The 15681-nt window shown below is 41.3% G+C and overlaps 1 long non-coding RNA gene across 8 annotated transcripts in view; it reads right to left on the bottom strand.

Annotated features, from left to right (window-relative positions):
* Window positions 1-15681, bottom strand: part of LOC129621889 (uncharacterized) — a 253520-nt gene that overhangs the window by 82388 nt on the left and 155451 nt on the right. Inside the window, exon 6 of one of the 8 annotated variants that reach the window (XR_008699795.1) lies at window positions 9899-10053. The exons of 5 other annotated variants lie outside the window; for them this stretch is intronic. This is a non-coding gene — a long non-coding RNA (uncharacterized LOC129621889). Of the gene's footprint in view, window positions 1-9898; window positions 10054-11110; window positions 11597-13924; window positions 15581-15681 lie in introns of those variants that run through there. 2 more of the 8 variants (XR_008699797.1, XR_008699798.1) reach the window with 2 other exon arrangements.

Here is a 15681-nt window from a genome sequence, read left to right as displayed (position 1 = left end):
CAGGTGAAATGAGAAACTCAATAGCTCATTCAAGGTAGCTCATTTTTACCTTCTATGGTAAAATCACCTCTTCAGTTCCAAGCCCTAATAACTGGAAAAGAAATATCCATCCAAGACAATCACTTTTGAGTCCACTGTACTATGGCCCTACGCATAGACCAATAATAAATATATTTTAAGTTAACAGACGCCCATATCCATCTGCCACCTTTCCTGTACACACACACAGACACACATGCACACACCTTTTGTATTCAGTGTATGCACAAGAGGAGTAAATTTATTCTGAATATTACTTTAAGTACACATGGATTGACAAGCTGTTTATCCAGTCTACAGCCTTCAGATGAGAAATTGAGGTGACTGTTTTCTTCCAGCCTGGGCATTTCTTCAAACAGGCTCATCTCAGCAAGCAGAAATGTGTATTGCACTTTTAAATACTGAACAGTAACTACCAACCATGAAATGGCTCACTGCTTCCACTCTCCATTTGCAGGAACACCACATCTTACATTTACAGTATTTTGTAAGTGATTCTAAAGACGAACCTCAAGGTATAGGGCAAGAGCAAGCAGTGTGCTGCACGTGAGTCTCTTGCAAACACTGTGTTCCCTCTCTTTGAGGTTGGAGTGGGCAGTCTGCTGAACAACACCCTTCACTGGCCACTCATTTGAAATAGAGTGTCTTAAATTTGACCTTGATTCACCCAGCACTCTGGTTACAACAAAGATCCTGACTCAAGGTCTGGGGTAGGGCCTTCCCACAAGCTCCCAAGTGTTGCTGCTGTTTCTCAGACCACACTCGAGTAGGAAGGACCTCAAACAGACCCATCAACCCTCTCGTTCCAACAATGACTGTGTTTCCTTGTTACAGTGACAAGAAGTAGGAAGGATCTGATAGATATATAAAGCCTTTTTGCTTTCTCAAAATAGACTTCAAATAAAGTCTCTCCTATCATCATGTTCTAGTCTCTTCTGTTATAAATATCAGAAAATTATTGGGAGATAAATCATAAGTCCCTGCGGTGATACAGTCAAAATTCACAGAGGAAAAATAAAGGATTGATAGTATTTAGAATCACAGACCTCAGAACAGGGAAGGACTTCAGTGTAAACCTAGTCAAATCCAAGTATCCCAAGCAGGGTTCTCAGAGCAGAGGAAGGTGAATTGAGTCCTCACTTGAGTTGGAGGCAGAGCTAAAAATAGAGCCCATTTATCCTCACACCTACAAAGAAGTACTTGAATTATTTTGAGTTCACAATATTATTATTATCATATTATTAAAAAGAGAGGGCACAATAATAATTCAATTATTTCAGTTATTTTATCTCTTTTCACTGTATTCCTTGAGATAGGGCTACAATAAGCAAACATACCCCCATTTTAAAAACTGAGGAATTGGGATTGTAACAAAGGGACTCCCTGCTGGTTCAGTGGCTTAGACTCTATGACCCCAATGCAAGGGGCCTGGGTTCGATCCCTGGGATCCTGCAGACTGCACGTGCAATGTAGACTGAAGAGCCTACATGCGGCAACTAAGACCTGGTACAGCCAAATAAATAGTTAAAAAAAAAAAAACTATACCAAGAGTATCTAATTTATATATACACTTGAGAACACACACACACACATACTTGCCCAGACAAAGCTACAGTTAGCTTCTTCCAAACAGCACTCTGATCTGTCATTAAGCCAAACTCACTCCCAGTTTTATGTTTTATATAAACAAAATGTGACAGAGAAAACAATGTGCTGTGGTTTTGTTATTCTTCTCTTTGTTTCCTTTCTTTCCAAGTTCGCCCAGTGTGCAAGCATTGATCTTCTTCTCATATAGTGTTATAGTGTGCTTTTTTTTTTCCTTTTCATCAAAACAATTAGTTGCAGCTCAGAAGATATAATTCTACCAGCACATCACAGAGAATCCTGTTTCCTGCCTGCTTTAATGAAGTCAGGCATCGTGGGAAGCTGAGACACTAGGGAAAAGAACATGCTGTAAAGTATAATTGCTTTCGAGAAGAAAGACCTTCCCTTGTGAATCCATTTTGGATTAAACAGCGTAATTTTTTTTTCTTTCTCTTTTTATTTTCTGGCCCTTCCTTAAGGATATTTTGTGCAATGCCCAACACCTGGGTACAAGATTTTCCAGCTTTCAGGGGTGTTAACACAGAAGATGGGCTAAAATCAAAGATTAATTTTCAGCTGTTTGCCCTCCATCCCAAGACTGATTTTCAAATACCATTTTTTTTGCTAATGTGTTCATGCTGAATCATTACTATTACCTTTAAGGCTGTCCCATCTCATTTTGACCAGGCCTACCACCTCCAATGCCTGCTCAGCCCTTCAGTGTTTGTTGCTCCAGCCCCGCTGGCCTTCTTTGAGTGTGTCAGTCATGCTTCTCCCAGGAGGCGCTTGCCTTCACTGATCCTTCTATCTAGGATGCACTTCCCTTCCACGCCCTGCATCACTAGTCGACGCTACCTCCTTAGAGAAGCCTTCTTCAAACTGGAGTCACCCACTGCCACTTTCATTCACACTGCTCTGCTTTCATCCTTACACAGCATGGATCACTATCTGGTACTTCTGTGATTCATTTAATTTTCTGTCTGTCACAAAATGTAACCTCCAGGAGATCAGGGACCATTTCAACTGTGATCATCTCTGTATTCTGAACATCACTTGGCATACAGAAAATGCATAATAAATGCCTACCAAATGATGGATATGCAAATAAATCAATCATAGGGTAAATATCTAGAATCACAGAATCTTAGAAACAGAATTAAAAATGAATATAATCTATTCATTTAATCTATAGAAGTATAAAATAAACTCCAGAAGTTGAGAAGGTCTCAGAACCCACTGCAGAGGAGAGATTATTCATTTAATTTTTTTTTAGCTAACTGTTGTCAGGTGCCAGGCACTCTACAAGACTCCTATGATTCAAATCGTGGGAAAGACAGATGTAGTCTTTGCCATGATGGCACTCAGGCTAAGAGGCACATAAAAGGGAGAGTAGGGACCAATACTGGGATAGCTAGGGGAAGCATTATTCTCCCCACCCAGAACACAGTATAAAACTTTAGAGTCTCAGTGGTAAAGAAAATTATATAGCTATCTAAAACAAGAAAGAATATAAAAATGAAGGCAATAGGTGGTGTCAATCACAGAACATCTATCAGCGTTCCATTGTTCTGTGCCTTAGAGAAGCACAAAGCCATCAGAACAGATACTAAGAGAAAAATGAGCTGTCAGTGCCATCTCTTGGAGAAGTGTCCCGCTACCACGGCTGAGCAGGACCCTTCCTGCTTAGGGACTCACAATAATCATGATTGCCCCAGAACTCACAAGGGCCAGATGAGAAAATCTATATGCAAGATAAACAACCTAGACTATGGTTTTATTCTTCCTAAAATGATTATTAAGGAGTTCCTAGGGAGAAGAAGATAAACCGAACTGTGTGAAAGAAAGTTTTATCATTAAGAAGGTGCTGCAAACCCTCAGTCAGCACTATTGAAGTGACAAATTTCTAGGGACCCATGTATAAAAAGGATTATGCAATAGATAATTACACTCCAGTGGGTATAACTTAATCATAACATAATTAGTAGCAGGAAAATAAAAAATATTTCACATAAGCATTAAAATCTGCCAACTTAAACAAATCTTGCTCATTGGCACATATCATAAGCAGAGGCTTAATCATAATACAGTCCTGATTTTGGTCCTCCTTAGAAGCCATAAGCACAGCCTCTTAATTATTATCAATGACCCGGGGGGTCAAATGGGTAGACTTGGCTGAAAACCTACTGCATATCACATATTTATAATAAATTTAGAGCCTGATGGTTAATCTAGGTTATTCTGGACAAATGTGCTTGACTTTTTTGAGGCTATAAAGGGAGAAAAAGAAGACTATTACTATGTTTCAGTTACTCAAGTCTCAAGAGAATTTATTTTCCTTATTGAAGTGTTGAAAATGTTTCATCCACCCTATAAATCCAAAAGGCATGGGCCTTGGTTTAGGGAGCTACCAATCCAAAATAAACAAATAACAACAAAAAAAATAGTTTTTCCTCTCTAGCTGTGTCCGTATAATAACAAACTGACTACCAACCTCAAAAATAATCAGTGAATTATATGAACAAGGTAAGCTTGTTCTACAGGCACAAGAAGTGAAGTTGAGCAAATCTTTGTGTTTTTCCATTAGGGTTGGGACAAGTGTACACTTTCCATAGAATTCCTATCAATTTCAAAGGCCTAAATCATAATGCCACAGATCAACACAGGATAGATTATTCAATTCTTTACATGCAGAGTAGTCTTCCTTACATCAGTTCAGTTCAGTCCCTCAGTCGTGTCCGACTCTTTGCGACCCCATGAATCGCAGCACACCAGGCCTCCCTGTCCATCACCAACTCCCAGAGTTCACTCAGACTCATGTCCATCGAGTCAGTGATGCCATCCAGCCATCTCATCCTCTGTCGTCCCCTTCTCCTCCTGCCCCCAATCCCTCCCAGCATCAGAGTCTTTTCCAATGAGTCAACTCTTCACATGAAGTGGCCAAAGTACTGGAGTTTCAGCTTTAGCATCATTCCTTCCGAAGAAATCCCAGGGCTGATCTCCTTCAGAAGGGACTGGTTGGATCTCCTTGCAGTCCAAGGGACTCTCAAGAGTCTTCTCCAACACCACAGTTAAAAAGAATCAATTCTTTGGCATTCAGCCTTCATCACAGTCCAACTCTCACATCCATACATGACCACTACAAAAACCACAGCCTTAACTAGACGGACCTTTGTTGGCAAAGTAATGTCTCTGCTTTTCAATATGCTATCTAGGTTGGTCATAATTTTCCTTCCAAGGAGTAAGCGTCTTTTAATTTCATGGCTGCAGTGACCATCTGCGGTGATTTTGGAGCCCCCCCAAAAAATAAAGTCTGACACTGTTTCCACTGTTTCCCCATCTATTTCCCATGAAGTGATGGGACCGGATGCTATGATCTTTGTTTTCTGAATGTTGAGCTTTAAGCCCACTTTTTCACTCTCCTCTTTCACTTTCATCAAGAGGCTTTTGAGTTCCTCTTCACTTTCTGCCATAAGGGTGGTGTCATCTGCGTATCTGAGGTTATTGATATTTCTCCTGGCAATCTTGATTCCAGCTTGTGTTTCTTCCAGTCCAGCGTTTCTCATGATGTACTCTGCATGTTAGTTAAATAAGCAGGGTGATAATATACTGCCTTGACATACTGCTTTTCCTATTTGGAACCAGTCTGTTGTTCCATGTCCAGTTCTAACTGTTGCTTCCTGACCTGCATACAGATTTCTCAAGAGGCAGGTCAGGTGGTCTGGTATTCCCATCTCTTTCAGAATTTTCCACAATTTAATACAGTGTAAGTTCATTGGTTTCCCCACTATGTAGGCTGCTGCTGCTGCTAAGTCGCTTCAGTCATGTCCGACTCTGTGCAACCCCATAGACAGCAACCCACCAGGCTCTGCCATCCCTGGGATTCTCCAGGCAAGAACACTGGAGTGGGTTGCCATTTCCCTCTCCACTGAGTGAAAGTGAAAAGTGAAAGTGAAGTCGCTCAGCCGCGACCGACTCCTGGCGACCCCATGGACTGTAGCCCACCAGGCTCCTCCATCCATTGGATTTTCCAGGCAAGAGAACTGGAGTGGCTTGCCATTGCCTTCTCCAACTATGTAGGCTAGGAGATGCCAAGTTTTCTATCAAGGCCCAGAAAGTAAATATTTAAGACTTGAGAATCACATATGATCTCTGTCACACCTTCTTCTTTTTGTTTGGTTTTGTTTTTACAACTGTCTAAAAAATTAAAAATGATCAGTCTGTCCACTGTACCAAAAACACCAACTACCAGAGTTTATGAACCTCCAGACTTACCCCAACACCCAAGTATAATAGGAATGTACAGTCCAAACAAAACATGTAAGAAATGACTTTTCTTTCATTTTGAAGATGCTTTGTTCCCTTTAAGGAAATTTTACTTTGTTATTGTAGCAAGAATAACTTTTAGAAATATATTATGTCTTTTCACTCCTGCTGGATTGGTTGAAGTAACACTAGTTGATAAAAGTAATAAACCAAAAAATATCAAGTAGTTACTCAACAGACAAGTTTATTTTTGAACCAACAAGAGGACGGGCAAGGATCATCTGCTCCATATGGTCATGCAGGAACCCAAGCTGACAGAAGATTAACCAGTATTGACACAATACTCTCAAGGTCACCACTGATGTTGACTTCCAGCTGGTGGGCAGGAGACAGGAGACAGCACAGAGAAAGAATGTCCATAATAAACAATGTCAGCCTAGAACTAACATACAAAACTCCCTTCACATTTCATTGGTTAGAACCAGTCACATGGCCACATGCAGATGCAAGGATAACCAAGAAATATGGATGTGAATCCAACACGAACTTTCCAGTAAAAACTCGGCACGACCGAAGGCAAGTGCAAAATGTTGGTGGAGATAGTTCTCTGCCCCACTTGAGACTCCTAATTGCTTCCAACTCCCCCAAGGAGCTCTGCCCTTCAACTAATTATAGCCAAAGCATTTGCAAGTGGTTCTAGGAGTAGGCATACAGGCCAAGAATAAGGAACCCATCGCTTAATTTTTGTCTTATCAAAGTAGACGTCAATGGATGATCCATCATTAAACAATATTCCTGAAAGCAAGGCTTCAAAGAAAAGAATTTCTAAGAACTCTGAAAGCTGGGTTTTTCCATAATACAAAGCAAAGCATCAAGATGTGACTGAAGAATAGATAAAGAGCAGGAAGGTGAGAGGCTTTGACATAAAGAACGTTTTCTGCCATAGGTAAAGCAAAAGTCTTTCCCAGCCGGGAAGATGGGGGTGGGAATGGGCTGGAGGAACCAAGAGAACTTTAGAGAGAATAAGAGAAGAGCTAAAATGCTGCTTCTGTAATCAACCAGGCTTTGAACCTCCTGGTTGTTGGCCCAGAGCAGGGAGGCAAGCCAATCTGAGGCATTCACAGAGGAGCTGATTTTAAAAAAGAAAACACGGAATGACCAGACAGAAGGACTGTCTTCCATTTCTTTGGCAGCCAACTTCTTGTGACTTACGAGGAGATTTAGTAGCTCCCACATATTCCAGTGAGGGAAAAATAAGGACTAAATATCTATCAGATGTCAGAACAAAGAAGATGCAGAGTTCATGAAATCTGATCCTCTGTAGCAGCTATCAGAATGTGACAGAAACCAAGAAGAAGATTCATTACCATCAGCGGTCAGCAAGAATCCAGAAGCAGCTGTGCTAACTAGAGGTACCTCTCCCCACCGGGATACTGGGCCATAGCTTTCCCTAGCACCCAGTGGCACCAAGAGAAGGATAAAAGTCAAGTAGAGAAGAAGAATAGAAGCCTGAAGTTCTGAGTCACACCTCAAGAGGCAAGAAGCTTCAAACTGGGCAGTGGCTGAAATAACAACGCTGACATCAGACTACAAGTTCAGCTAGATTAGACTAAATGTACCAGAACACCATAAGGTTAAGTCGGCAGCTTGAAGGAACGTTGAAAGGGAGTTGAGTTATAGAAAACTACATGGCTACAGTTCTGTGCCCTGAGCGGTAATGTGTCAATTTATACCTGATCTACCATGTTTATTTTCGTTCACCTGTCTTATTCCCCCTAGAGCTGAAGGTAGTATGTCAAAACACTTTACCTTCTCCAGGAAAGAGTATTTGAAGTGCAATCTCAGGATATTAGATGTGGAACGGATCTTCATAATAATGTTAAGATTTTATGTGGCTGTTATAAAGACACACTTCACCATCAGACAGACCAGGGTGCAAACCCTGTCTGTGCTGGGTGCCGGCGGCAGGACCCTGGACTGCTTGCTGAGGCACTGATCAGTTCTCTCCTTTATAAAACAGGACTAACATGTGCTCCACAAGATTGCTGTGAGCTGAGTGAGGATGTGTATGAAATACACTTACCTCAGGACCTGGCATGGGACGAAGGCTCAAAATATGACAGCCGGAGGCCATCCAGCCCCACACCGTCAGATAGGGAAACACGGAGTCAGCAGCGTCAGTGGGTCATCGGGAAACAGAAACCAGTATTAAAAGCATTCAGTGTATTATTTTCAGGCTGAAACAGAGTATTCCTTTTCAGTAAACAGGTCAGAGGGCCGTCTTATAATCATTTTATTTTCCCCATCAGTATCATCTCCGGGGGCAGGAAATCCAATTCATAACCAATAACTGGCAAAAAGAAGCAATTATATTATACATAGACCATGAATGTGTTTCAAGTTTAATGACAAGATAAAGCTGTAACACTGTACTTGCTATTCACGGATTTTTTTTTTTTTTTTTTAGTACTTTGGTTGAAACTTTGCAAGGCTTACTATTAAGAATGCCAAGCATGAACAAGCTGAACATTCAGACAGAGTTAGCCTTCAGCCCTTGACAAGAACCGCACCTTCTCACAGGCACGCTTAAAAGAGCGGCAATGGTATACAGCAGCAGGCGGCGGCAACGGTAACAGCGAACATGCTTTATCAAGCACCTGCTATGGGGCAGCACCGTGGTAAGCATTTCAGCAGGTATAAGCTCTTTTTATACTTAATATAACTCTATGAAGGATGTCCTGGTATCATTTCCATTTTAAGACGAGGAATCTCTGAGAAGTGGCCAACTTACATGGCTCATTAGAAGCCAGGGTTTTAACTAGGAACCGACTCAGAGCTGGTCTTAATTTCCTTCTTCTTCAGATCCTGGGTAATTTTCTCTGTATTCTCAAGTGTAGAGAATGTTGAGAGTGCCTTTCCTGTTTTCCTCCAAATCTTGGCTTATTAAAAGCATTTTGTTTCCTCTCCTTTGAGGTATTTCCATTTTTTATTAATGTTCCTTGTTGGATGAGCAAAGAGGAACTATCACCATCTCTGAGGAGTGGAAACACAACTATCCTTTTCCACCGTGACTATAAAGCCAGTCTTCTGCAACAAGCAGGGTGGCCACAGTCAGACAGCCTGGAAATAGCAATGGAGATTAGAACCCATGCCTTTAAAGACCTCATTGCTGTGGTTATTCAGTCGCTCAGTCACGTACGATTCTTTGCAACCCCATGGACTGCAGCACGCCAGGCTTCCCTGTCCTTCACCATCTCCTGGAGCTTGCTCAAACTCTTGTCCATTGAGTCGGTGATGCCATCCAACCATCTCATCTTCTGTCATCCCCTTCTCCTCCCGCCTTCGATCTTTCCCAGCATCAGGGTCTTTTTCAATGAATCAGTTATTTGCATCATTTAGCCAAAGTATTGGAACTTCAGCTTCAGATTCAGTCCTTTCAATGAATATTCAGGTCTGATTTCCTTTAGGACTGACTGGTTGGGACTCTCAAGAATCTTCTCCAGCACCACAGTGTGAAAGCATCAATTCTTTGGTGTTTGGTCCAATTCTCACATTCATACATGACCACTGGGAAAACCATAGCTTTGACTATAGACCTCTGTCAGCAAAGCAATGTTTCTGACTTTTAATACACTGTCCAGGCTTGGATTGGATGTCCAAGGATGGACTGTCCCAAAATGCCATAAAAATACAAACTGCTAAGATGGGTTATCAATTGGGTGTAGGTCAGGGATGACGTTATTTCCTGATGCAGGACTGAACGCCAAAATCCATGGCAAAATTAAAATAAGAGACTCTTGGATGAGAGTTTCTGTACTAGTAATTGACCTAGTTCTTGAAGTGCTCTTAAAGCATCATTTCCTTTGTTTCCACGTCCTGGAAAACATTTTCCATGGTGATCAAGTGCAGGTAATATGACAGTACCCTCTTTATCCCATCAGTGCCTTTGCTTTTCATTTTGCCCTCTTCCTAATGACATCATTTTTCTTCCTTTTTTCCCATTAGTCCTCAATGTTGGTTGATGAACTTTCGTCCAAGATAAACTGTAGCCACCTCTCAATAATAAAAGTACGACCACTTTTCTCCACAGTAAATCAACCTCTCAGCCTCTAGAACATTTTCATCTCAGCATCTTTCAAGTGCCTCTTCCCTTCTTAGGCTAGATACCTGTAACACTCAGATTGAGGGTGAATGAAAAGAAACTAATCAGAGTTACAGGCACTGAAAAACTAGAAGGAGTCTTAACTATCAATAGCTTTTATCCTCCCAACCCACATTCAGCTGACAGTGAATGTTTAACATGTACTGAGCTAGTGGGTTAAAGACATCACCTCATTTAATTTCATATAGTCCTCACCAAAATCCTGTGAGATACTTTCATTCCCATTATAGAGAAAGGAAACAAAACTTGGAGATGCTAATTGCTTGTCAAATAGCTAAGCAGCAACACCACCATGTCAGTACTGAAGGCCGTTCTCTCCCAGGTCAGGGAATCAATTTGTTTCAAGTGCAGATCAATCATACTACATTGTCCATAAAATCCACAGCACATTACTAGCAAAATGAATCAACAACAGGCTGAAAACTGAATGAATACTAAGACAAAATGCGAAATGCCCAGGGTAATACGCTTTGGAAAGTCTAACTGAAAGAAAAACAACCAAAAAGAAAACCCTTTTGGTATATATGGTTTCCATAATGGTTGTGCTTCATTTCTGACAGCAAAGGGTGGTGAGAAACGCTTCTCCCCAGATATTCTTAAAACAGAAAACCCCAAAGTTGGATATCGCTTGTTACAATGGTGCAAACGATGTGACAGAGAAAAGACACTGATAAATAATTTACAAACAAGAATGCTTCACTGATCAGATTGGGTGATGAAAATGTATTTGCAAACCCACAAGGATCATTCTTAACGGAAATTATTTGCACTTCTTCTGGGTCGTTGTCGTCTTTTTTTCCTCCTGCTATTAGTTTGATTTTGGCTTGACAGTCACCACAGCGCAGAAATGTAGCAGCAAACACAATGAAAAGGCTTTCCACGTGATTATTTTCGAAACTGATAAGACATATGTGACCTGGAAAACTAGCCCTTCCAACATGTCAGGAAAGGAGCATGGATGATTGTATTTTTAAAAGCAGCCTCCAGCTTCACACAGCGTGGAAGCCCAGAGGCAACATTCCAGGCGTCTATGGTGGACGTTTGCTGCCATCTACTGCTGTGTGATGGGAGAGGAACATATGTTTCTGGATAGCCTCAAATAAAGGTAAGAAAATTTAGAGTTGGGGGGTGGGGGGGAAACATTCTTTTTATTAAGTAAGAAAATCCCCGTTGAGAGGAATTTCTACAGCCAGTAACAGAACCATCCATAGGTAAGTTGTGTTGTTGTTGTTCAGTCGCTCAGTCGTGTCCAACTCTGCAACCCCATGGACTGCAGCACGCCAGGCCTCCCTGTCCATCACCAGCTCCCGGAGTTCACCCAAACTCATGTCCATTGAGTTGGTGATGCCATCCAGCCATCTCATCCTCTGTCATCCCCTTCTCCTCCTGCCTTTAATCTTTCCCAGCATCAGGAGCTTTTGCAATGAGTTGGCTCTTTGCATCAGGTGGTCAAAGTATCGGAGCTTCAGCATTAGTCCTTACAGTGAATATTCCGAGTTGACTTCATTTAGGATTGACCGGTTTGATCTCCTTACAGTCCAAGGGACTCTAAATATTTAATAATATTAAATTTTTAAAAGAATGTTTAATAGCAACCCTTGTCTATAAGCTAGGAATTCCATCCATAAAAAGAGATGCCACTCTCCTGTCACTTCTTCAACCATAGTATGTCTGAATACAACCAAATTCACACCACCCTTTTGAAGCTTAAAACTGAGGAGAAACAGCATCATAGTTTGGTTACTCGTATGAGCTTCTGACGTCAGAACCAGCTCCAAACATTAGCTGCCTGGAAATTTAGGCAAGTTATGAAATCCTTCAAACATTATTTTTCTTATATGGAAAACAAGAAGCAATCATATGCCCTTCATAGTGTCACTATGCATCTTTTATTTAATGTTCATTTACTGAGATGCTGGCATGAGCATTCAATATGATAATATACATAAAGAAAGTTGCTTGGAAAATACAGCATTGGCCAAAAAGTTCATTCAGGTTTTTCCATAAGATCTTACTGACCCAGATAAGCTCTCAATAAAGGCCAAGTGTCATCCCTTCTTAAGGCTTTCCTGGTGGCTCAGTGGTAAAGAATACACCTGCCAATGCAGGAGACATGGGTTTGATCCCTGGGTCAGAAAGATCCCCTGGAAAAGGAAATGGCAACCCACTCCAGTATCCTTGCCTGGAAAATTCCATGGAGAGAGGAACCTGGTGGGCTACAGTCCATGGGGTCGCAAAGAGTTGGACACAACTTAGGGACTAAATGACAACAACAACATCCCTTTTTAATATTATCATTGCTTACTTGCCTTCACGTGGCAGTAGTGAATGACTCCAAATTGTGGTAATGGTGGGGGGAGGGGTGAACCACCCAGAACAATCTTACAGGTCATAAGTTTCTCTAAGAAATCCAGAATTAAAAATCAGCTTTTTTGTGCTTCAGGGAAGACCATAACAAGAAGAAAGGATGGCAAGGCCAAAAGAGAAAGACAGCTACATGAATCAGGAAACCTCGGCACTGCTTTGCTCGAGATGAATAGTAGAAAATATTCCAATTCCTGCCCAGTAATCATGGCAGTCTGAAAGATGGTGAAATGATTCTCTAAGACTGAGAAGTCCAAAGGAATAAATGCATGTGGGGATTTTGAATGATTATGTTCAGATCATTTCATTTGGTCACATAGTTGTTTTATGAGCAACGTTTGCGATTTTGACAGATACACAGATCCAGGGAAAATTGAAAGTTATGTTCTTGGAAAGGAGAGGGGAAATAGAAAAAGGACCACTTCCCGCTGAATGTCAACAGATGATCTATGTAAGTGTGTGATATTTTTAAGCGCTTACTTTCTTAGCCTTATAATCATCACTATTAAGAGGATTTGGGGAAATTATCATGCCACATTCGTAAGTCTTCCAACATGTTCAGGATAAATGTGTTTTAATAAGCTTCAGAATCGCTTGAAAAAAGTAATAATTGTGCAGGATGCTATGTTGAATGGTCACAAAATTTAATCCTAAATCCTTAGCAAGCCCTTACCTCTCTTAAGCACCTCATTTGAACCAAAGACCACATCATTGCTTTAAAAATACATGCTAAGGGATAGGTAAAGAAACGGTATTACATAGAATGGTATTTAGCAGAGGACTGTATAACAAGGTAGATTAAAGGATGAATTTGAAAACCATTCCAGCTCTCCCTGAACTGGATGTGCCACCTTGTCAAGCTATATAACCCCTTGGTCCCCCTGTTTCCTTCCCCTGCAAAGTGGGGGTAAAACAGTACTTTGCCTACAGAGGTGGGTTAATGATGAAATGAATTTAATGTATGCACATCACTTAGAACAGAGCCTGATACGGAGTAAGCACCATGTGTTAGTTATTATTATAGAAGCAAAGAACACTTGGAATGGAAAGGTTTACTAAAAAACAAAGCTGGTCCTTTAGAATTTTTCTTTATGCTGATGACTTCCAAAGTTGTTTGTTTTCGTTTTCTGTTTTTAGCAACAGAATTTAAAATAAAATAAAATCATACCCAATTCTAGTGGTAAAGAACCTGACTGCCAATGCAGGAGACATAAGAGATGCAGGTTTTATCCCTGGGTCAGGAAGATCCCCTGGAGAAGGAAATAGCAACCTACTCCAGTATTCTTGCCTGGGAAATCCCATGGACAGAGGAGTCTGGGGGGCTACAGTCTATGGGGTTGCAAAGTTGGACACGACTGAGCACCCATATACAAGTCCCAATACAGAAAGGGTAAAAGCAGAGTAGAATTCACTGACAGCTGAGTGGCAGCCAGACCACCCCAAGATCCCCTGAGCCACTCCTGCTACACCACAGATGAACCCAGGGGGCCCCCAGAAAACAAGAGCAGCAAGAAAACCATTGATTTTTGTCATCTGCATTTCCCAGCTCAAACTCTTGATCTGAGCAAATGGAACCAGAAATACCCATGGAGAAAGAACTGTGGCCGCTTCTCATGCCCAGGCAAGCATCTCACAGTGTCAGCAATCTCTTCCTAGACCCCGGGTGATGAACAGAGTCAACATAGACAGACTGTGCTTGTGAGCACCTGAGCAAGTAGCAACGCTGGGTTCACCAACTCTAGTGCTTGGTTCAGTGGTCTGCTGCTCATCTCATGGATCCACACACCACCAGAGGGAGATGAGACGTATCGATGAGGTTATCAAATGGTGGAAAACGGGAAAATAGGCAAAACTATCCAACTCAGCAGGGTGTTGCAGTCATGGGGGCACTTTCCGTAAGTCTTGGTGTGCGATGGTACAGCCCCAGGTAAGTCAAGTCTGACAGCCTATCAATATTGTGTCTCAGGACGACAGACTCAGTCCCCATTCAGTAGCCTGTTCTTACACCAACTACAGTCTTTCACTTTTAAAGTTAAGAAACAGATGCTGCTACTCTCTGTGAAGTTGTTGGTGGTGGTGGTGCCCTCTAAAAACTATGGCTTTGAATTTAAGTAGAAGCATTGATATCGCCTCCTGAACATGCTTATCCGAACAGATATTTCTTCTAAATGACACTACTTCAGCATTTGCAAAGAATTACTCTAGTGTCAGCGTGGAGGGAGTAGCTCCCTTTAAATGTTACAGTGATATATTCAATGGTTTGTCATGTAAGCTTTGTTCCTTAAGTTTAATGATCAAAAATCAATTTCAAAGAACCTGTAGAAGATCAATCCCCACCTCAGCTGTTCATTTTCATGGTTTGTTCAATATAAGGACTGCATCGAAGTTTTAGAATATATCCCAAAGTATCTGTTTTCATCGGGACATCGATAAGCTTTTCCAATTCTATACGTTCCATTATACTACTTGACGTTGGTGATGCTTCACTAGAAATTTTACAATTACTCTTCTTTTAAATACGATCCTGAAGGTTGAATGTTAATGTTATTTTGGTTAGAATATATTGAGCTTTTAAGACAAGAGACTTTGTCGTCCTCAGCCAGACTGTCTTCCATAAATAATTATGCAACTCCTCAAAAACTATTATTTTTCCAGGGACAACATACCGATCTACTACCTAAAAAGGGAAAATGGCATAGGAAACAACCTGAGAGCCTCTCACAAAAGAAAATGAGGTAGAAAGATAAAACTTGGATGGTTGACTGGATAAGTTCAACCTTATTTAAAAAAAGACCAAGTAATATGAAGTTTAAAATCTCTCCATCTTATCCAACACATGTAGATATGGATCAATAAGCCTGAAAGTTAAATATTTAGATTCTTTTAAGAGTAATCCATCACTTATTTTGGCTATTCGGCATGTGAACCCCTTTCCACGTTTTGAGAATTCCAAGTTGATTCGTTTTGGTGGACAGCAAAGACCATGCTGGGAAAGATTGAAGGCAGAAGCAGGGGACGACAGAAGATGAGATGGTTGGATGGCATCACCGACTCAATCGACATGAGTATGAGCAAGCTCTGGGAGTTGGTGATGGACAGGGAGGCCTGGCGTGCTGCAGTCCATGGGGTCGCAGAGTTGGACACGACTGAGCAACTGAACTAACTGAACTGAAATGAAAGACCATGTTTAGAAACAGAAGTGGCAGCTAATTGCTTTTCTAGCATCCCTTCTCCTAAGACTCAGACATAAAATAGGACTCTCCCACCCA

The sequence above is a fragment of the Bubalus kerabau genome, chromosome 10 (genome assembly GCF_029407905.1).
Source record: "Bubalus kerabau isolate K-KA32 ecotype Philippines breed swamp buffalo chromosome 10, PCC_UOA_SB_1v2, whole genome shotgun sequence".
Lineage (NCBI taxonomy): Eukaryota > Metazoa > Chordata > Mammalia > Artiodactyla > Bovidae > Bubalus > Bubalus kerabau.
This window is presented reverse-complemented; position numbering and strand designations above follow the sequence as displayed.